The sequence below is a fragment of the Hylobates moloch genome, unplaced genomic scaffold, assembly GCF_009828535.3.
Source record: "Hylobates moloch isolate HMO894 unplaced genomic scaffold, HMol_V3 SCAFFOLD_20, whole genome shotgun sequence".
Classification (NCBI taxonomy): Eukaryota; Metazoa; Chordata; class Mammalia; order Primates; family Hylobatidae; genus Hylobates; species Hylobates moloch.
This window is the reverse complement of record NW_026652295.1, coordinates 11,922,185-11,945,862: the sequence shown is the minus strand read 5'-3', so window position 1 is coordinate 11,945,862 and position 23,678 is coordinate 11,922,185. Positions and strand designations below refer to the sequence as shown.

General features: G+C 39.8%; 1 long non-coding RNA gene across 1 annotated transcript; it reads left to right on the top strand.

Annotated features, from left to right (window-relative positions):
• The first annotated feature begins 15,258 nt into the window (after window positions 1-15,258).
• On the top strand, window positions 15,259-17,865 carry LOC116459697 (uncharacterized). Its single transcript, XR_004245654.1, has 2 exons — window positions 15,259-15,559; window positions 17,125-17,865. It is a non-coding gene; the product is annotated as an uncharacterized LOC116459697 (long non-coding RNA).
• The last annotated feature ends 5,813 nt before the right edge of the window (window positions 17,866-23,678 follow it).

Here is a 23,678-nt window from a genome sequence, read left to right as displayed (position 1 = left end):
CTGTTCCCTGAACAGTTACATTTGCATCTCAAGACTCCCATGCCTTTGTTCTCTCTGCCTGGGTTGCTCTTTCTCCAGATATCCCCATGTTCTCACCTTATCTCACTCACCTTCTCATGTGCTTCTGAAAAGTCACTCTCTCCATGAGGTCCTTTCTCAGCTTTATATTTAAAATAGAAATCCACCACAACCCGCAGGATTGCCTGGCCCCCTTCCCTTTTTATTGTTCTCCACACTATCTCCCATCTTCCCATCTTCTAATACCTACTTTACTTAGTTCTTTGTTGCTTGCTTTTCTCCTCCCCCATTAAATAACTCTTTTTAAAATTATAATTGCCACTTTTATTTTAGATTCAGGGGGGTATGTGTGCAGGTTTGTTACATGGGTACATTGCATGATGCTGAGGTTTGAAGTATGAATGATCTTGTCCCCCAGGTAGTGAGTATAGTACCCAGTAGGTAGTTTCTCAGCTTTTGCCTTCCTCCCCTTCTCCTCCCTCTAGGAGTCCCCAGAATTTTTGTATCTTTAGTTGTCTGTTCATCCCCAGAGCTTAGAATAGTGCTTGGCATATAACAGGTGCTCAATGACTATTTGCTCAATGAGTAAATGATACAATAGAGACTCAGACACCTCAGCCTTAGAATGTTTGACTTCTCCTAAGAACCCAGGAAACTTCTATTTCACTTATCATACCTAATTCACAGTCTCTTTGTAAGGTAGGTGTTTTTAACCCATATTTTACTGGGGGAAAATGACATACCAGGTTGTTATCTTCCTTTAAGTCATATAAACAGTTAAAGAGGAACTTCATGAGAGGCCTAGGCTTTTGGACCCAAAATTTTCACATCCTTCACTCCGCCAGGTCCCCCAAAGAGCAGGGTAAATTTTCAAAGCTGAAGTGCTATCATGTTTTGTGGATCATATCTTTTGCACATGATGCCCAGAACTTCCATTCTATATTATAAAACTATTGCTTGAAGTAATTATTTATCCAAGGAACTTAAATTCTTTACAAACAGTTCTATTTGCACAGGTAAGTGTGTCTTTTTATAGTTTACTTACAATTGGGTTTTCCAGTTTCTGCAATTAGATTAAAATACATAAGTTCACTAGATTTGTAACCACGTCTCCATCCCAATTTCCACTTTAGAAAAGAAAAAAGTTCTTTAGACTTTAGAAGGACTTTGATATTGGATTGATCTTCAGAAAGATCTTTGAACTAATAGCTCAATTTAGCACAATTAATTCATTCAACTACCCCATAAGCCACAGTAAATCACCACTCAGAAAGCCCAACCACTTGGCCCACTGCGGCACTTTTCAAAATGATTCGGTTTATGGGGCAGTCCTAAAAATGTCATTCTGTTTATCCAGGCATCTAGGAATGATGGCAAGTCTGAACACTACCAAGATATCACCTTCACTAATGATGCCTATGATGTGGTGAGAGAGATGCTGTTTTTCCTGCTGCTGTTCCCAGGGTAGCCTTTAGGAAACAAAGGCCTCAGCTATGTAGATTCTGTGGTGAAGCAATGTTTAAAGAGGTTATTCCTAGAATCATGGCAGTAGCAGACAGAGACTTACAGAGGTTATCAGATCTATGTCTTTCCCTTCCGGCAGGATGATATCAACCACACAGCATGGCCTAAGAGATGGCTAACTGGCTTATGCACTCTAGATCATTGTTGTTCTGGTTGTGACATTAACTGTCCATGTCATGCTGGATTAAGTCTTTAATTTCCCAGGAGGAACACAGCGATCATAGAGCCATAAAACAATCTGGTATGAGTGATAAGTAGTGGAAGGAATTAAATATGATAGGGGTATAGAGGAAATAATAACTAACTTTGGTTGGGAGATGTGTATTTGCACAGTGGAAAGAGTAAGGAGGAATATCAAGAAATGCTTCAGAGAGGAAGTACTTTATTTGTATTTTGAAGAATAAACGCAATTTTTTCAAGTAAGTAAATTTAAGGTATTCCAGGCTCAACTTTAAGCAGAAGCAGAAGCATGAGGTTTGAAAATCAAGGCATGATTGAAAAATCATGATGAAAAATCTTTACAAGTGTATGTTTGGTGGGTAAGGAAGAGGAGGAGACATCAGAAAAGTACATTGTGAAAAGTCTTAAATAATTTGCTGCATCACAATGAGAATTTTGATTAAGGATATGGACTTTCTTCTGAAAGCATTGAGGAGCCGCTCAAGTGTTTTAAGAAGGATAGCAGAGAGATAAGAAACATCACTCTTGCACAGCTTTAAAGAATTGGAGGGTAGCCAGAAGAGGCAGAGAGATGCATTAGGAGGCTTTTATTCTAAAGCAGGTGGGAGATGAGGATGGCCAAAGCTGAGTAATGACAGTAGATGGGAAGTCGAGAGGAGGTTAGAATTGATTAATGTTAGGAAGGAAGATCTAACATAAATTGCTGTTGGTTTAGTGTGAGAAGTCAGAGAAAGAAAGCCCTACAAGTGAATAAAATTGCTTGGGAAAGGTAATGGAGTGAGAATTGGGTCAAGGTCTGAACCCTGGGGACTACGAACGTTTAAGGGATAAAGAATAATAAGTCAGGAGGAGATAGCTAAAAGGTAACTGGTAAAGAGTCAATATTTCAGAAAGGAGAGTATTCCATGAGTATATTACTTAGAAAGGAGAGCATTCTAAGGAGGAAGAAAAGATCAGCAATATACAATGGTGCAGAAAGATCAATTAGAATGAGAATTGAGTTCATTGAGTTTTCAATGAGGAGATTAATCAAACAATCTAAGTACTGGTAGGGGAAAAACAGATTGAGATTATTTTAATAAGAGTTTGTGTGTGTGTGTGCATGTGAGCACATGCATGTTTGCTTTTTGAAATGGAGAGGAGTTGAGCTTTTGTTCATGCTGAACCTAAGGAAGAGGATAAAGATGCAAAGATAATGGAGATGATGATTTCATAGTTTCCAGGTGAGATGTGAAAGGTCCAGGTCTCAGCGACTTGAAGAAAGGCTGGGTTTTATCAAGGAGGGAGAGGGAATACATTTTCCTATGAGACCAGGTGATGCGGTGGAGGGAGATATGGATGGATAGGTGACGGCAAAAAGAAATGGAAGATTTTCATGAACGGTGGTCTCTCTTTTTTCGAGAAACAGAAAATTAGTTTATTTCCTGACAGTAGATAGATATAGGGCAGTGTTGAAGGCTCAACACTACAAAGTATAGAGTTAGTGACTCTAAGGAAGAGTTGAAAAAAGTGCAAGCAATGTTTGAGTGTTCATTTGAGTTGGGAATCACAAATGGCCATGTCCTGCTCCATGCTACCGCCTCCTTTGTGAATGCTTATTCACTCTTTAAAGCTCACGTTAGATGCCATTTCCTCTAGCGTGTTATCTGTTATAGAAGCCATCCCTGTAACTTACACACTTTTGAACTGCTAGGTTTGAGTAAAGTGCCTGGAACATTGCAGGTGGTCAATAAATGTCTGCCCCAGGAACACACATTGCAAGGAAGAGCATGAGCAAATTCCCAAAAGAATGGCCAGAATTAATTTAGATAAAATGTTTTAATCAGTGAAATTCATCTTCATCTTCTTCCCACTTCTCTTCTCTTCCATCATTTTCTGTCTCCTGATGTCTCTGCCGTCTCTCTTCAGCTCCACTTCCCGTACCCGTCAATAGCCTTCCCCTTCTGAAAGAGTCATCTTTGCCCTTAGCTGACTATATTCTAATTTGTCCCAAACACCACCTTAATAATTAATCCAAAAGTCAACAACACTTAAAAAAAGACTCTTCCCGAGTGTATTTGTTTTAAAAAAGGAGAGACACTACTATTTGTCTGGAGAAGCAAATGAGCTCAAATATTAAAGAGAAAGAATCCATCCTGACACGTGGAAGCCTTCCTTCTGGGTTTCTTCCCTGCTAATAGGCTCAGCTAGTTTCTCAGGGAGGAAGCCACCATCACCACATTTTTCATTCTGGGAAAGAGATGACCTTGCTCATTATTTGGAGGAGTGGGAAAAAAATAAACACTTGGTACACTGCCTTAATAAAAATTGAACAAGCATGTATGTGAGGGACAGCCATGCTCTAAAACACAAATTGTGTGTCTCTCTTCCCTGCTCCGTGCTAATCTCTGTCAATACCTTGCACCTCTGTAAATGCACCACTCTACTGTGACCTTTGCTGGAGTCTGTGTTGATAGGGAGAGATTTTTGTAGGTTTCCCTGCCATTCTCCTTTATGTGTATTATTAATGTCAATACTGGGTTAATATTCCTTTTGCCATGAAATGTCCAGTGAAAGTCTAACATATCAATTGATTACTCTTGTATGAAGCAACTAAAAGGGAGAAATGAAGTGCTTATATAGAAGAAAGACATCCTTAAAACCAAGAAAAATTAAGGCATCACTGATAGTATTTACTGAGCCATCAGAGTGGGCATTCATCAGTTTAAACCTCTGGTGTGAGTCTTTTTGCTGACAAATACCTCTTGGATATGATGCAACTTTTTACAATAATTCTAGGTGATCCTCCTGCACCCAGGAAATCGGTGTGCAGAGCTTAGCATGCCTGGGACCAGTAAATGAAGTTTTCCTCTGTGTAACTAAACCGATTGCTGTTATTTATCTTGACCACCATGAATAAATTTACAAATAGCAGGTTGTTTTTTTTCTCCTAGGGTGTCTGATTTTCTACCCATTCTCTTGAGTCAAATTACATTGTTTATCTCCTAGTGACTCCATCATTTACGTTTTTCCTGGGCTCTCCGAAGGCTGAGAAATACTCAAGGCTGGGTTTGCCTGAAGGATAATGAAATCTGCTCATTTGAATCTCCTTCCTCCACGAGTTGCTTATCTGGTCCCATCCACAAATTCATAAAGATGTTGCATCTCGGGGGAATCCCAATTAGATCTTACCCATCCCAATTTAGCCCGTTTCGAAATCACAGACGCAGGAAGAAAACGGAACCATCACTATTATAACTTGTAGTTTCCTAGTTTCTGTGTGACCTGTTACTTTTTCTGCTTACTCCTTCCTCTGTTTAACTCTCCATCGCTTCCCCTTTTTCCTATAGACTGTTATTTACCATACGGTTATAGGCAAATTGATATTTCAAAAGAAAGGAAAAGAGAAACAAAAATTCTGCACCTTGTTCCTCCTTTAAGGACAACGTTTGCAAAAATAATGACTTCTGAGCTGAGACCACGTGTTGGAGCAACTACCTCACGGGACCACTTGCAGAACCGCACCATCTGCTTGGGATGGTCTAGGTTCAGCCTTATGTGATCATCGTTCCTAAAAATAGTTTCTTTTGTTAATAAAATTAAAGAATGCTGATAAAGTTCTCTTAAAGGGTCGAAAGAGGAAAGCTCGTAAATTACAGCATTCCATTAATGAACAAAGCCACAAGAATGCAGATTGAGAAATAGCAAAAATTACAGGTCACAAGCTCTGTGATGTGAAAGAGTAGGAAGCTTCCAGCCTTTCCTCCACAGGCGAGATGAAGAGCTGGAAATGAACTCACCCTAATCTCTAAATCAACTTAGATAATGCCAGTTTCCATATATCTTTTACTCATCTCAGATGAAAATGAAATTGAGGTGAAAGAAAGCCCAGGCATGCTCTTCAGAAGCTCAAAGCAGAAGAAAAGTTGGTCAAAGAAATAACTACTTCCATTGTGTTTTTCTTTTTTTTGGTATAGATCGAAATAAACACAAAAATAATTATCCTCCTCATCCTCTCCTTCTTTTCCTCTCTTTAATATATTTTTAAAAGTTTTACCACACTTCTTTGCCAATTAGAGCCACAGCATCTAAGCCCTAGATAGTCCCTTTTTAAGAGATCTTCCTAGATGAGCCCTTCTCCTCCCACAGCACATTACATTTCTTCCTTTATGTACAGCTTAACCACGTTATTTATGGTCAAATTGGGACACTTTTGGAAGTGACAGAAGTGTTACAGTAGGTAGTCAGGCAGAGATCAGCAGAGCAAGAGAGGCTTCCCCACTCCCCTGCATGGGAAAGTCAGACAACCGTCAGGTGATGGTCAGGTAGTTGTTAATTGTCTTTCTAAAACAATAATTGGTTGCAACCCACACAGGGAAAGGCAGTCTCTCAATGGAAACACCTGAAACTGCTGATCAGCAGCTTCCCAGTAAGATCTCAGGAGCTGGGCAAGTGGGCTCACACCTGTAAACTAAGAGGCAAAATGGCAGAGTTTAACTGGATATGACCTTATGGGAATGCTCGACTGATAAGGGAAGAATGCTTCAGGTGAGCATGAGCACAGCTCCAGTAAACGCACTGCACCTGTGGTTCCTCCCGCGCCCTGGCAGGTCACTGCTCATGCAGACAGCCTGCCCTAAGGAAAGGCTCAGGGGAGAAGAGGCACAACTGCTCAGAAATGTGCCAAGTCAGAAGTCAAATAGTGCACTTGATCTCTCAAGTTGCCCACTTGGCCCTCTCGCAAGGGTGCTTTATTTCCTTTTGTTCCTGTTCTGAAGCTGTTTAATAAACTTTCACTTGCTCTCAAACTTGCCTCGGTCTCTCACTCTGCTCTAGGCCCCTCAGTCGAATGCTTTCTTCTGAGGAGGCGAGAGCTGAGGTTGCTGCAGACCCATACGAATTTGCTGCCACTAACAGGAGTGCTGTTAATAACTGCTCTGGGACAGGAATACATAGCGGGGGCAATTGCAGGCAAACTGGCACTTAACAATCTCCCCACTTCCAGGTACCCATTCAGCTGATTCAATGCTGGTTTCCACTTGCTGACCTGCTGCTTTTGGAGTCCTTCTCAAGTTGCTTCTTATGCGTCAACTGGGTGGCAAACTCAGTGGCCTCTCCTCTAGGATTCCCTTCCCTTTCACGCAATAGGCAACATCTCAGTAAATGCTTTTCTTTCTCAAGGTCAAGGGAAAACATTCAAAACATCTCTTGTGAAAGTTATGTATTCGAAAGTCTGAAACCTGAAGAGTACTGGTGTACATGAAAAATCTCTCTCCGGATAAATGCTTGAGGAGACGGATACCCCATTCTCTGTGATTTGCTGGTGTCACATTGCATGCCTGTATCAAAACACCTCTTGGAACCTAGAAATACATACAGCTATTATATTCCCACAAAAATTAGAAATTAAAAATTAAAAAAAAAAAAGAAAAATCTCTCTCCTACTGGTCTACTTGGTTCTGATCCTGGTTCTTTGGGAACACTTTTTTTTTACTTCTGCTTTTTTTTTGGCAACTAGATAGAACTTCAGGCAAAATAAAACAAATAAAAATGTATTGTGAAATATACAATATATACAAAGGAGACTATAAAACATTTATGTGCCATTTAAAGAATAACACTTAAGAACTAGAATATTGCCAGTATTTCAGAACCACCTTCCTCACCTGGTAAATCTCCATGATCATGTCCTCCTCCCTCCCCTTGCCAGAGGTGACAGCTCTCTTTAATTTTCTGTCCATTATTACCAGTTCTGCTTTTCAGTTTTTCACACTTGTGTGTATCCCTACAAAAGATCTCTGCTTTTTAGGGGGTCAGAGGGTGATTTCATGTAATAAGGGAAGAAAACTGTCATTCTTCTAAGAGCGAATTGTTCTTTTTAGAGAAAAAAAAAAATTACTAAAACCTGATGTGCTTTCCAAATACTTAACCAACACATCACACATCAACACATGTGGAAGGGAAGAGGCTTAGGAAAATCCTCAGCACTCACACTCCACTTCTAGGGCTCTGTTTTTGTGTTCCATTTCCGTATGGATTAAAAGCCAGCTTCCATTGTTCGGAATTTACATGAACAACTAATGTCCCTGAGGAAGTGGTGACTGATGTGGGATTTCCAACTTGTGGCAATTCTGCCGGCAGAGACCATGTTAGGCAAAACTGCCAACTATGTGAAGTATGTTGACAGTGGCGCTCACTAAATTCCTATCCTCTGAGCCTCTGTGCCCACCTGGGCAGCCAGTGTGCTCATTTTCTATCATCTTGTTCACTCAAACCTTAAAACTAATCCTTCACATTGATGAAGCTTAAGATAGGGCTTTGTAAACATTTCCCACCCAAATGGTCCAGCGGTAAAGGATAAGGGTATTTCGAGGGGTTTCTGGACATGAGAAGGCCATGGTAAGTATTTTATTTTCATTGTGGAGTATATCACACATACACAGAAGAATCTAAAATACAACTGCACTCTAAGGAATAGTGATAGGCCGGGCCCGGTGGCTGACGCCTGTAATCCCAGCACTTTGGGAGGCTTAGGTGGGTGGATCACAAAGTCAGGAGATCGAGACCATCCTGGCTAACATGGTGAAACCCTGTCTCTACTAAAAAAGATACAAAAACTTAGCCAGGTGTGGTGGCGGGCACCTGTAGTCCCAGCTACTCGGGAGGCTGAGGCAGGAGAATGGCGTGAACCTGGGAGGCGGAGCTTGCAGTGAGCCGATATCTTGCCATTGCACTCCAGCCTGGGCGAGAGAGTGAGACTCTGTCTCAAAAAAAAAAAAAAAAAAAGAAAAAATTGATAGAATATTGATAGAATGAACACCCACATGCCCACACCGAGCTTTAGAAATGGAATATATGCCACACCTTAAATCTTTCTGGGTAAACCTCAAAGACTGCTTCTCTCACCCCTCATCAGAGGTAACCACTGTCCTGAATTTTGTGTTCATCATTTCCTGCTTTTCTTTATGGTTTTAACACACGTGTATATAACCCAAAACAAAATATAGTTTAGTTTTTTCTTTGGGGGGAATTTATATAACTTGAAATTTTCTATTTATATTTTCCTGGGACTTGCTCCTCTTGCTCAAAATTATGTTTTGGGAAGTCGTCCTGTTGTTGCCTGTGCCTGTAGCTCACTAAATTTTCACTGTTGCACAATAATCCTTCCTATGAATTTATTTACTCTCCTTTTTTGTCTTTGAGACAGAGGCTGACTTGTCACTAGGCTGGAGTGCTGCGATGCTGCTATCACGGCTCACTGCAGCCTTGACTTCTTGGGCTCAAGCCATCCTCCCACCTCAGCCTCCCCAGTAGCTGGGATTACAGGTGCATGTTAACACGCCCAGCTAATTTTTTTTCTTTTTTTGAGACGGAGTCTCGCTCTGTCGCCCAGGCTGGAGTGCAGTGGCGCCATCTCTACTCACTGCAAGCTCCGCCTCCCGGGTTCAGGCCATTCTCCTGCCTCAGCCTCCCCAGTAGCTGGGACTACAGGTGCCCGCCACTATGCCCGGCTAATTTTTGTATTTTTAGTAGAGACGGGGTTTCACCGTGTTAGCCAGGATGGTCTCGATTTCCTGACCTCGTGATCTGCCCACCTCGGCCTCCCAAAGTGCTAGGATTACAGGCATGAGCCACCGCGCCCACCCACGCCTGGCTAATTTTTGTATTTTTTGTAAATATGGGTTTTTTTTTTTGCCATGTTGACCAGGCTGATCTTGAACTCTTGGCCTCAAATGATCCGCTGGCCTCGGCCTTCCAAAGTGCTAGGATTACAGGTATGAGCCACCGCACCCGGCCAGTTGTAGTACATATTTAAACTCCCACCAGATGTAGATGACAATTCTCATTGCTCAACATCCTCTTAACATGTGCTTCTGTCTGGTTTTACTCCCAATCCGGTGGCTGTGAATTGCAATATCACAAAACTTCACTGTGATTTGTATTTGTACTTCTGTGATTAATGATGAAGCTGAGTTTCTTTCCATGTATTTATGGGCCATATATGTTTCCTTTTCTTTGGAATTCCTTTTTTGGGTCTTTTGCCCATTTTTCTATTGGATCATTTCTCTTTTTCTTAATAATTGCTTGGAGCTCTTTAAATACTCAAATTAGGAGTAGTGATGGATAAAAATATTAACTAAATTTTATTTACTTTTATATATGTGATTTGTTTATATTTGCTGCTCCATAGTTAATTATTTCACCCTTTTGACAAAGAAGACTTTTTAAAGTCGTTGAATTCTTCGATTTTCTTCTACAGAGTTGTGCATTTTAAGTTTTGTTTATAGGTACTATCCTACATTCTTTTTTGGGGATTATATGGTTTTGGCTTTTACATTTATGCCTTAATCCTCTTTGAATTTGGTGTTTGTGTATTGTGCATTAGTTGAATAGTTTATCATTTTCTCATTGATCTCAAATACTACCCCGCCATAAACCAAATTTTCATATATCTGTGAATTTGTTTCTAAATGTCCCATTCTGTTGCTTTGGCCTATTTCTTTATTAATGTGCAATATCCCATTGTTAATAATAACTATAGTTTTACAATGTTTCAATATGTAATGGGACAAACTCCTTGTTTTTCTTCCTTAGGAGCATTTTGGCCATCCATTACCCTTTACCCTTTATAGAAATTTCAAAATCAACCTGCCACATGTTCCATGAAAAAACCTGTTGGAGTTGTTATGATAATTACATTTACGTTTATGTCCATTAGAAGAGGATGGACAACTTTATGATATGAATCGTTTTATCCAAGAACATGGTATATTTTTCCATAAATGAGTTCTTTACTGAACTTGAAAAAGCTCTCTCCTTCTCTATAGGTGTCTTGCATGCCTTTCTTAGATTTATTCCTGTGTGTTTATGTATTTTATATAATGTATTACTTTCGTAAAAGATATTTTAAATTACATTTTCTATCTGAATTTTTTGATATATATAAATTGCTTTTGTTTATTCATTAATTTGTCAATTTTCTTAATTTAAATAATTTATTTGCTGATATTTATCTCTTTAAACAATATCACCTGTTAATAATGAGAGGTTGAGCAGGGGGTGATGGCTCATGCTTGTAATCCCAGCACTCTGGGAGGCTGAGGTGGAAGGACTCCTTGAGTCCAGGAGTTTGAGACCAGCCTGGGTAACATATGGAGAGCTCTGTCCTTGCAAAAATAAAGAAACAGTAGCCAGGCATGGTGGCATTTGCCTGTGGTCCCAGCTACTTGGGAAGCTGAGATGGGAGAATTGCTTGAGCTTAGGAGCAAGGCTGCAGTAAGCTACGATGGCACCACTCCATTCCAGCCTGGGCCACAGAGCGAGATCTTGTCTCAAATAATAATAACAACAAGAAGTTGATTTCTTTCCTTGTAATTCTTAGAACTTCTCTTTTTCTTGTTTTGTCTTGATAGTTGAGACTTCAACTGCAGTGTGAAAAAGAAGTCGTAAGACTGGTCATCCTTGTCCTGTTCATAATCTTAAAAATAATACTTGTAACTTTTACTATTATATATCATATTTGCCCTAGAGTTTTGTGGGTCTTCTTTATGAAGTTAAAGACATTTCCTTTCTAAGTCTTTTTACTCATTTTCTTTCTACTTTTATGAAAGTGTTATCATTAATGTTTATTGATTTTATGGAACATCTATTTTGCAACTATAGATGTAATTATATGGTTTAATCTCTTTTAACTTGTTAAAGTAGTGAATTAGAATTATCCTGATCTGTAGTTTTCCTATTTTGTTCTGTCCTTGGCTAGCGTTTATATCAAGGTTATGCAACTCTCATAAAATATGCTGGGAAGTGTTCTTTTTTTTCTGTTCTTGAATTTATGTAAGAGATATTTGGTAGCATGAGTAAACTCTTCTGGCACAGCATTTCCTGTGTGACAAGATTTTTAACTACAGATTGAATTAGATTTTACTATACAGGGGATTTCTAGTTTTTTTAAAGTTATTTTTATGTAATATTTTCTACAAATACATGTATTTCATCTGTGCACAACTTGTTGGCCTAAAGTTGTTCATAATATTCTTTTTTTTTCCTTTCTAATATCTATGGAAAGAATAAGTATCTTCTCTCTTTTATGCCTAATGCTTTTTGTTTTCATATTCTTTCCTTTTTTGGGGGTAAATATCACCAGATATTTATCGCTTTAAGGGACAATTTTTAGCTTTTTGAAATTTTACTTTCTGTGTTATTGGTTTTTGTGCTTATTTCTATTATCTTTTTTTCTCTTTCTTTGGGTTGATTGTGCTGTTCTTTTTCAATTTTTTTAGGTTGAGTATTTAGTTCACTCAATTTTAAGACTTTCCTCTTTCCCAGTGTAAGAACTATCAACAATTTTTTTCTCTGATAACTGCTTTTGTTGCGTCCTATAATTTTTAAATACAGCTTTTTGTCAAGTGAGAGAGATGGGGTCTTGCTATGTCACTCAAGCTGGACATGAACCTCTGGGCTCAGGCAAATCCTCCTGCCACAGCCACCTGCGTAGTTGGGACTACAGGCATGCGCCACCATGCCAAGCCTAAAGATAGCATTTTTCTTAACTCTAACTGCATAAACATTGAATAAATAAAGAAGTTTGCCCAGGTATTTATTTACATAATCTGAAAATGTATTGAGAGCATTAGGGCATTGAGTACAGTTTTCATAATTTCTAACGTACTTTTAAAAAAAACTTAGATACACCTCAAATAAATAACTCCATGATTTCCTTTCCCTCTCATGTATACATATCTTAATAGGGTAAAAAATAAAATTAGCACGTTTAAAATCAGAAAATGTTCTTACGCAAGGCCCATGGCCTTTTGTATTTATGCTACCTAAAACATAGAGAAGACTGAACGTTATATGTATAGCTAGAAAAACCAAGACTGAATGTGCTTTTAGTTCATCCTCTTTCCAATTAGACACTTCCTCCCTGCAGGTGGATCCTTTTAGGGGCCCTAGTTTTGGAGCCCAAGAGCTTGGTTTGTTTTAGACTCAATTTCTTAATCAAACGTATCTTTGGCATGTCATTTAAAGACTTTACAGGCCGGGCGCGGTGGCTCACATCTGTAATCCCAGCACTCTGGGAGGCCGAGGTGGGTGGATCACCTGAGGTCAGGAGTTCGAGACCAGTCTGACCAATATGGTGAAACCCCGTCTCTACTAAAAATACAAAAATTAGCTGGGTGTGGTGGTGGGTGCCTGTAATCCCAGCTACTCGGGAGGCTGAGGCAGGAGAATCACTTGAACCCGGGAGGTGGAGTTTGCAGTGAGCTGAGATCATGCCACTGCACTCCAGGCTGGGCAACAGAGCAAGACTCCGTCTCAAAAAAAAAAAAAAAAAGACTTTACAAACTTCAGTTTCCTCATTTGTTCATTAAAAAATCATAATATCAAATTCCTAGAATTTTTCTAAGGATTTAATAAATGTGAAAAAATTATTAAAAATAATACTTTATATTTACAAAGTAAATAATTATTAATTATTTTTCTCCCTATAGCAGTATTTCTCCTCAAATTTTCATACCTTGTTTTTTTTTTTTTTCCTCATTTGTTTCTCTACTTTCCTACTTCCTGTAGGAAGCTTTCACTTTCCCTCTCTAAATGTTACCGGAAGGGGGTAACAGACCACAAGACGGGTTCTTGGATCTTGCACAAGAAAGAATTTGAGGCAAATCCATAGAGTAAAGTGAAAGCAAGTTTATTAAACAAGTAAAGGAATAAAAGAATGGCATACAGAAGCAGAGCAGCTCTGAGAGCTACTGGTTGTCCGTTTTTATGGTTCTATCTTGGTGATATGCTAAGCAGGGCATGGATTATTCATGCCTCCCCTTTTTAAACCCTATAGGGTAACTTCATGACTTTGCCATGGCATTTGTAAACTATCATGGTGCTGGTGGGAGTGTAGCAGTGAGGACAACCAGAAGTCACTCTTGTCTTGACTGGGTGGGTTTTGGCAGGCTTTTTTTTACTGCAACCTGTTTTATCAGCAATGTCTTTATGACCTGTATTTTGTGCGACCTCCTATCTCATCCTATGACTTAGAATGCCTAACTTACTAGGAATGCAGCCGAGCAAGTATCAGCCTTATTTTACCCAGCTCCTATTCAAGGTGGAGTTTCTCTGGTTCAGACACCTCTGAGTCTTCTGACTTAAAGGCCAAGTGTTAGAGATTCAATCTTCATAGATGGGAAATCCCCTAGACATCAATTACATATTTATAGCACCTCTTTTTGCAGAGGAAAAACAAAGGGGCAGGGAATGATTATCCCAATGTCTGTAACTGGGGGAGGTAAAATTTCCTAGGAGTTAATGGGAGAGTCAAGACCAAAACAGAGGTGTCAGGACTCTTCTTACCTGATGAGTGGCACTTTTAATTTTTATTTAGTTAAGTGTTTTGGCCAGTAATTAGCAACCCTTTATGAGGTAGTTATGCCTATAAGACATCCAACAATGGTCCTCTATGAGTCTACTAGAAAAAAATAACAGTTTTATTAAAAGGCTTGATGATAACTATGTGATGTTAGTCCACGGAGTACCTATTAAGTGATGAACCTCAAGATGCCTATCAATTTAGAAATAAAATAAAATTCAGTCAATAAAATACAATGCTACATTGCAAAACCAGACCTTCAAAAGCCAGTATGGGGCACAGAACGTGGCAACTGGATAAAAAGTATTTCATTGTTGTTATTTATTTTGTTATCCTTGAGGAAACAGTTCCTAATGGCAAGTCACTTGACTTATAAACTAACAGACTTCATTAAATCTATATTGATTGATTTGACATCAGCAGTCACTCACTGAGGTTCATTCAGTCCGTGCATCTGAAAACATTGGAGATATCATGCTTGCCCCTAAGGTGCCATGACTTTGGTACACAACACCTAAATGTCTCCAGAAAGTTCACAGATGCCTGGCTAGCAGCCATCACTCCTAGTGGAAAGGATGCCCAGTGCCCAGCTGATTCCATCACGACAGCGTCCTTAACAGTCCTTAACAATAGCTATGGACTATTGCTTGTTTAACCTAGCTTCAGGGACCAACATCATTCATGAAGAGGGAGCAAGCAGGGGTCTGGTCAGTCACGTCCAGCCTTGGCGCCTAAAATTAGGCAGGGCTGTGGAGTAACGTGAGCAGTTTGGGCGTCCACTGTCCGGCTCCAGTATCCCTGAGTCCAGAGGCAACAGTAGTCTCCAGTCATTATGCACTGTAGAGAAATCAAAGAATTCGAGAGCAAGGCCCTGGAATGCCTGGCTGCCTCCCAGCTCTCTTACGAAGAAATAAATTCCATTGTTGTCTCACTCTCCTTTCCGTACTCTCAGAATCAGCAGTTACTGTACGCCAGCACCTTTCACTCTCCAAGGAGACTGCTCAGCCACAGCAGGAAGCACAGGGATCTTAAAACATAAACTCACAGTGCTCCCCACATCGATCTTCCACAGAAACCCATCTCTCCTGTCAGGAACTGTGGGCTTCGTGACTTTCTCCATGTGCTGGACTGTCGCGTGGTCACTGTTGCCAGGGACTCTTTGAACTAATCCCAAGCCTGTGTCAGAAAAGCCTGTGATCAATTCCCAGTGCCATCCTGAACCACAAGATTGGAATATCGCACCTTTCAACTGCCTGGGCTGATAAACAATACAGCATGTACTCAGCTTCATAAACACTCTGCCTTGTTACAAAGGGCATTGCAAACTCGCCGTGATAGGACTTGACCTTAAAAGCTATAGACAATCTAGTGGAGCACAGACGGTTTCATAAAGTACAATCACTTCCTGGAATTCTTGGGCCAGTGCAGTCGGAGCCGTGCAAATCCTGTTTTCCTTGCATTGTTTCCTGCATGTGAATATCATCAGTCTAGCAGGTCTGTAACCATGGCACTTGTAAATAGCCGAGGGGCGACTTCTGATAAAGGCATACAGTTTTAAGAAGCTTTTTTTTTTTTAAGACAAGCCTAAGTCAAGCTCTACAAATGCCATATAGTAACAACCAAGTTGACGAATTGCAGTTTCTAAAGCACATATATCCAGATCCAGATTTGTTTTTAAATGACCAAAGGAAGCAGAATCGATGCCCATTGTATTGAGGTTACCGTGAGTTGTTTTTCACTTGTTGTAATGTAAATTTCCACACCAAATCCGTAGAGATGGACACTGACTACAATTGCTAGCAATTCTTTCCACAGTATGTTTCCTTTTCCACTGAATGGGGTTGGGAAATTTTAATTGCTCCATCCTTCAGTTTCTCCAATCAGCAAGAGGAAGAGAAAACACCAGTTATTTCTTGGAATGCTCAGTTTAAAACTTACTATTCAAAAGTTTGACATCACTCTTCCTACTCCAACTTTATTTGGGGCTTGACAGGCTCTTATTTAAGCTTTGAGATGATATGGTGAATGAAACGTGTGGTCTCAGCTACTCAGGAGGCTGAGGTAGGAGGATCACTTGAGCCCGGGAGGCGGAGGCTGTTGTGAGCTATGATTGCACCACTGCACTCCAGCCTGGGCAACAGAGCGAGACCCCACCTCAAAAACAAACAAACAACAGCAACAAAAAACAAACAGGGAGACACAAACAAATAGACTGCTTTAAGTTTCTGGAAAATCCAAAGATGTTTACTAGATTTGCTGCAAATGCCTCAGTATGTAAAGTTTGAATTGGCTGAATCAATCCTGATTCTTCCACCTTGTATATTATTGAAATGTTGGTTGAACTGACGATATCAGTTAAAATTCTTAGCAGATGTAAAATGTGGTGGATATTGGGCGAAGTGTCAACAAAAGTGTTTTAGGCTGAGAAGGGTATCCTTGGGAGAGAAAGAAAAGAAGAGACCACTCATACAATAGTATGAGACTATTGCTTATGTATTCATAGACTTATGTTTAATTTTTTAAGGTTCAGAAGTCTTTCTGAAACTTTAAATTATTTCTTTTCTCTCTCTCTATTTTTTTGAGATGGGGTCTCTCTCCCTCTCTCATGAGTGCAGTCATGACTCACTTTAGCCTCAATCTTCCAGGCTCAAGTGATCTTCCCGCCTTGCCTCCTAAAGTGCTGGGATTATAGGCATTAGCCACAGTGCCTGGCATATTTCTGTTTCTGAATTTTAAATTAAAATCAGTAACATCTGACCAATATCTTCACTTGAGTATCAAGGACAAGTTTGATGCCTTTGGGAAAAATTATGTCTTCTATTATGCCAACACGTTACACGTGGTAAGCACTAAAAGTTTTAGGATAGTGATTAACAAAATATACCTCAGTTTAATGCTTTCTCTTAAAATAATGCTTTCTCTTAAAATATTTTTGATGAGTTGTTTTTCTCATGACATATCTTAGAATGATGATCTGCTTTCAAATCTTCACTTTTCATGAAACTACTCTGTGTTTCAGGTGTCATCTAACTTTTTTCTTTTTTTTTTTTTTGACAGAGTCTCTCTCTGTCACCAGGCTGGAGTGCAGTGGGGCAATCTCGGCTCACTGCAACCTCTGCCTCCTGGGTTCAAGCGATTCCCCTGCCTCAGCCTCCTGAGTAGCTGGGACTATAGGTGCACGCCACCATGAGCAGTTAATTTTTGTCTTTTTAGTAGCGACGAGGTTTCACCATGTTGGCCAGGCTGGTCTCGATCTCTTGACCTCATGATCTGCGGGCCTCGGCCTTCCAAAGTGCTGGGATTACAGGCGTGAGCCACCGTGCCAGGCCCATCTAAGTTTTTAATATAGATTGTATGATGTTTTCATAAAACAAGCAGGGCTCAGAAAGGCTGTATAAAGCCACACAGCCAGCAAGCAGCAGAGTCTGCATTTTAATCCAGATGTTCATGGCTTCAAAGCAGTATTATTTAACTCTAACAATGCAATTGAGCTAACAACTGACATCAGACACAAATATTCTGAAGAACCTGGAGAAATAGAAAAGAATTGGATAGAACTGATGGCTCATGGGCAGAAGCTGTGCCTCAGAAAGAGGAAATAAATGGCATTGTTCAGCCATGAAGCCATGTAATTTCAACCTGACTTTCCTTCTCTATTGTCCTGTCTCATTGTCTTGCTTGTAATGCGGCCGCAGTCATGTCAAGTGGCTAACTTCCTGCATATTTGGTTTCCTCATGGGAGCTTAGTAATTCCTGATTGATTTAGAGCAATAAAGTAAAATAAATTCTAGTTTTTCCAACTTCCATGCCATAGAAGTGAAAATGTATTTTCACATTGATGAATTTAACCACTTCCCCTGCACGAACTAGTGATATGATGCCAATTCTCAAAGGATCTGACTTCTCTTTACATTTATATAAGTTCTCCGAGCTCAAGGGTAAGGTAATGTACACTTTCCCTGGCAGCCAGCAGGCTCAGAGGCATTCTCTGTTGTTTAAAATCACTTCTCTGGGTCCCGTTACCATATTGCCTGCAACCTAATAATGCCACGCCAAATTTGGCCTTCTGGATAAACAAGAGTAACTTCCTCTATAGCCAGAGGGAGGCACATAGCATGACTCTGGAGCCAGACTTGGTTTATATATTATATTTACTTTAGGGGGCAATTCATTTACGGGCACAGGCAGGGACATAAATATATCCTTTTCATGAGGGTCCCAGAGGGACAGCAGGCATACAATGTCACTTCATACCTCACAAACAATACAACATAGAAGACTCCTCCTAGCATAATAAACAAGCCACAGTCACTGTGTTCTTGACATTGACAATGCTTTTTAAAGTTAGATCAAAAAGGTGCTTGGGCTTTTTAAAAATGTTTTTAAACTTGGTGTCTGTCTGGACAGGGCAAAAAGTCCTCTCCATCTGTTGGATGCAATAGACCTGGAAGTCGCGTGATTTAAATAAATTGTGCTTGCAGCATTTTGAAGGCATTTTTCCTTAGGAGCTGCATGGTAAAAAGAAATTATTTGGGGTTTTCGTTCTGTCCACAATGTTTAATCAATTATAGTTTATATGACTTTTGATAATTAGACTAAGCCTGGTAGAATAGAGAGCAATCCAATAAAGAAGTGAAATTTCAGCTTACGTTTTTCAGAGGATCACTGAATACATCTAAGATTTACAATTTTAATTATTGACTATAATTAACTATTAACTTGTAATTAATTATACAAAGTATTTTGATAGGTTTCTTAGGAGTTTTGTTTTTCTTTTTTAAGGGAGGCAGTAACTAACTTCTCTTTTAAAAGAAAATTAGCTTAAACATCAATTGGAAGTTAAGGCTAATATTAGAGAAACATCAAACTACTTCCAAAAATCAACCAGTCTGTCTCACTCTTTGTGTCTGTCCTGCGTTTTGAAAGTTTGGAAAACCAATAATAGAAATTTTTCTCCAAAATAAATTAAATATCATTTACCCAGGAACAGGAACAAAAAGTTTCTCAGTCCTAAGAATGTAGTCATCAACATATGTCTCTCTGTATAAATGTGTGCCTTTCTGTTTAGAAGAAACGAAATATTCTTCAGACAATGTCTACTTATACTCATTAACAATTTATTGACCAAGAGTAGGCACTCTTTCTTACTAGAGTAATACTGAGTAAGGAAAAGGAATTCAGACCTGTATCCAGCCAACATGGGTATTACTGTCTCCAACCAGTCATATCCATGTTAGAGATTGTCTGGTTAGAGTTAGAACAGGGACTCATATATGACTGGGACACAACTGAGATAGATAAATCCCAAAGACAGACATGGATAAATTGCTAAGGGAGGCCCTATTTGAATTTCAGTAGACTCAGATGTTAACTCCCGCCATCACAAGCAGAACAAAACATTGTATGCTCGGGTACCAGAGTGTTTAATTCATCAGCGGCTCTGTTGATCCATGTGTTGTATGGGATCTCCAAGATGTTCACTTTAGTAACCTACCTGCTCATGGAAACAACCAAACTTCAGTTTAAGTATGGCTTATCTCTTTGTTCATGATTGGCATTTGGGACTTTTTTTTTTTTTGAGACGGAATCTTGTTCTGTCGCCCAAGATGGAGTGCAGTGGCACAATCTCTGCTCACTGCAGCCTCTACCTTCCTGGTTCAAGCGATTCTCCTGTCTCAGCCTCCCGAGTAGCTGGGATTACAGGCACGCACCAGCACGCCCAGCTAATTTCTGTATTTTTAGTAGGGATGGGGGTTTCACCGTGTTGGCCAAGCTGGTCTCCAACTCCTGACCTCAATTGATAACACCCGCCTCGGCCTCCCAAAGTGCTGGCATTGCAGGCATGAGCCACTGTGCCTGGCCTCATTTGGAGCTTCTTATAGACTTCTGAGAAATGATTTACCTCAGTTGAAGGAAGATGGATTGCATGTCACAGGCAAAGTGTGTTTGGACAAGCTGTGTGAGAGTTTTCATGGCTAGCAAATACATTGTCCCACAAAAGGTCATAAAAAAAAAAATCTCACTCTAACACTAAGAAATACCACAATTGATGTCATAGTTTTTAAATAACAATTTGTATAGCTGTGGTCTTGACCCACAACAGTCAGTTCTATCCAAATACCTTGCAAGACTTGTTTCCAACCGTCTCTATAAACAGTGAGAGCATCATCCAGTGTCCTGAGGTAGTTGATTTAAGCTCAGAGGCAGGCCTCGCCCTCTTGAAAGAAGCTAAGGGATATTTCTCCTAATACAGGCAGGGAAGAAGAATTATCAGGTTACTCCACAACATTGACCAGCTCAAATCACACAAAAACAGAAACTTTCCACGGTTTCCAAGCTGTGGCACTTTCTAACAGACTTTTCTGTCTATCATTTATTCTTTCCAAGAGGTTGGAAAGATTCTTTTTAAACTTATCTTTAAAGCAAAGGTAGAGCACCCTTTGAATATCATAGGTTGTTTATGGTGTCCTTGTTGTACTGTGAAATAGTCAGGGGCAGTAAGAGTTTCGGTTGTGGCTGGGGAAGAGTCTGTCTCCTCACCATCCCCCACTAGCCTAGGTAACATAAGGAGACCCCCACCTTAACAAAAAAAATTTAAAAATTAGCCAAGCTTGGTGGCGCCTGTGATCTCAGCTACTCAGGAGGGTGAGGTGGGAAGATCTCTTGAGCCTGGGAGGTTGAGACTGCAGTGAGCAGTGTTTGCACAACTGTACTCCAGCGTGGGTGACACAGCGAGACCCTGTCTCAAAAAAAAATTGCAAAGAGTTACTGGTGGGACCCCAACACCCAATTTGTCAATGGGACCACTTCCAGAGTTTCAGGATTTACTACTTCCAGAATAGAGTTGCAGTTGAATGATACAATATGTGGTAATTTATCAATAATATGATTAGTACCATTTCAACCAAGGTCCAAAAAATTCAATGGAGATTTATATGAGACAGATGTTCCCTGAGATAATTCCTGCCAATAAACACAAATGGGGCTCCAAAGAGCGCCCGTAAACAGAGTAGGAGTTAAATAACAAAAACCGGGGACAATGGATTATGAATATTCTGATGTACCATCTTTTTTTTCTAAAGGCTTCGTATATTATTCATTTTTTTCTTTCAGAACAATAAATAATATTGATGACTTGTTTCCGACTCTCTTGGTCAAGTAAAAGAAGTCAAAAGAATTCTAGTAGTGGCAGGATGACCAAGTCTATTCTACGTAGTGTCATTAAAATAATTGCTATTGGCAAGCTGACAAATTGTACCCAGATTCCCTAGGTTTTGTTTTTCTTTGAACCACATTTGGAACAAGAATAAACAAATCTCATTGCAAAGTGATGAACTGGATTTAGTCCTGGTTGATTCAGGCCTGGGCGATGGTTCTGAAATTCTTGTCTATGAGTCTGAACCTGTTGAGTCATTGAAAATCAGTAGTACTAGGGTGCGCTATGCTGGTGTAGTGCAAACCCAAAGCCATTACAGGACCTAACACAGTGAAATATTATGCTCTGGGTTGCCCAGGGGATGAGCAAACCTCAAAATGCCCAGACATGCACCTAAAATTAGGAGGGGTCTTCACATTCTTTAACAATGCCAATTCTCCTATTGTTGAGTAATGCAAGGTGGTGAATATTTCTGGATGGGTTTTCTCAAGCTGACAAGTGATTTTCTGGCTCTTTGTTAGAGAGAGAGAGAAAAAGGAGAGAGAGAGAGAGAGAATTGCCCTAAGGATAAAGTATTGGGCTCAAAATCCAAAGTAGAGTTAAGATAATTAATGTAAATTTTCTTGACTTCATTTATTTATTTGCAATAATGTTGTCATCTTTGTTCAATGGAATTCTTAGAAGTTTGTGGTATATGGCTTAAGTTACACTTGAATAACCTGACCTATACCTTCAAAATCTTGCACATGCACATTTTGGAAATTTTAATGAGTCAAATGTCAATGTTTTTTTTTTTAGCAGCCAGTCCTTAACATGAAACACATAAAACACAAAATTTACTTCCAAAAAGTCAATTTCATACTCATCTGCAGCTTGGGATTAAATCACTCATATGAGGCAAGTAAACTCAGAGAATGATTCACTTTACAAGGGTTCTGTAGGAGGAAGCCTAAGACATGTTTGCCTTGAAAAAATAATACATCTCAGTTGTTTATCAACCTAAAATTCTGGGCACATTTTACACTAAAATAGAGAGGAGTAGGATTTCATTTTTTCTCTAATCAATTTCTTTCACAGAAGCAATAAAAATCAGACGCAAATATGCAAGGAGACTCAACAGTTGATGTCATTCAGTGCCTCTTTTCACTATGAAATAGATAATATTTTGTTACCTTAAGGAGATTACAGTGATATCTGCTTCTTCTCCTGTTCCTCTTTCTCCTCCTCTTTCCTTTTTCTGGGGATGGGGATGTGAGATTTGGGAGAAGGTTAACTGAATGGCATACGATGAGGGACAATTTTAAGACATTTAAAGCCTTTGTGTCTCTCAGGCAAATAAACAGCCCTATTTTTGTCTAAAGAGTGTGGGTTAGGGTCTGCAACCTACCCTTGGGCAGGAGTGAAGGGACAGGAGAATGGCAGTTTCAGGGAGCTCAGCTCACCTAGGAGGGGCAAAACGTTCTTTGTGAATTCCTTCAAATCACTGAAGCTGCCTGTCAGATTGCATCTGACACTTTAGAGTGTTCTAGCATATCCCTGGGAGCCGCAGGCCATCCCTCGCTGCGAGGGTCCTGCGTCATTCTGAGCAGCAGTGCCTGGAATGCAGGCCCGCTGACTTTGAGGAGTGTCAGTAGGCTTCTTTCCCCAGAAGCCACACACGCCCTGGGGCAGACAGCCTCTGAAAGCTAAGACTGGGAGCTGCTGGACATAGAGGAAGAATAAGATAGAAAGGAAGGAGGGAGGGAAAAGAGAAAGGAGGAACATAGGGTAATAAGCAGAAGGAGATTAAGGAATAACAACATTTTGTCGTCAGGAATGAAACCTATTTCCATGCCAGCCCCCTAAGATTTGTTTACCCAGGTATTACTCCATACCTATAGCTATACACATACCCAGACACATGGCCATACCTGTACATTTATGCATAACTATAGCTATACATGTACACACAGACACACACACACCCATACCCACACATATACATATACATATATATATACATATACCTGTAGCCATGCACATGCACAGACATATAGCCATAAACATGCCAATAAACATACACACAGCCATACACATACATACATGCATGTCCATACCCATGCATATACACAAACACATACCTGTCCATGTACACACACACATATGCATAGCTGTAGACGTACACACGTACACACTCATACCCATACATATACACATACCAGTACACATCCCCATACCTGTACACATGCATAGCTATGTGCATATATGCATATTAACCAGAATCATGATATTGTTCTTCTTATCAAAATAGATGAATATCATTACTTTCCAATCATTATATATATATCATTACTTTCAGATCCTCATGCATCATAACTGGAAACTAATAACTCTGTCAACTATAAACTGTGTAACCAGACATGTTTTTCTCAGCACACATGCCTTCCATTCCCATTTAGTAGTAAAAGCAGATCAGGG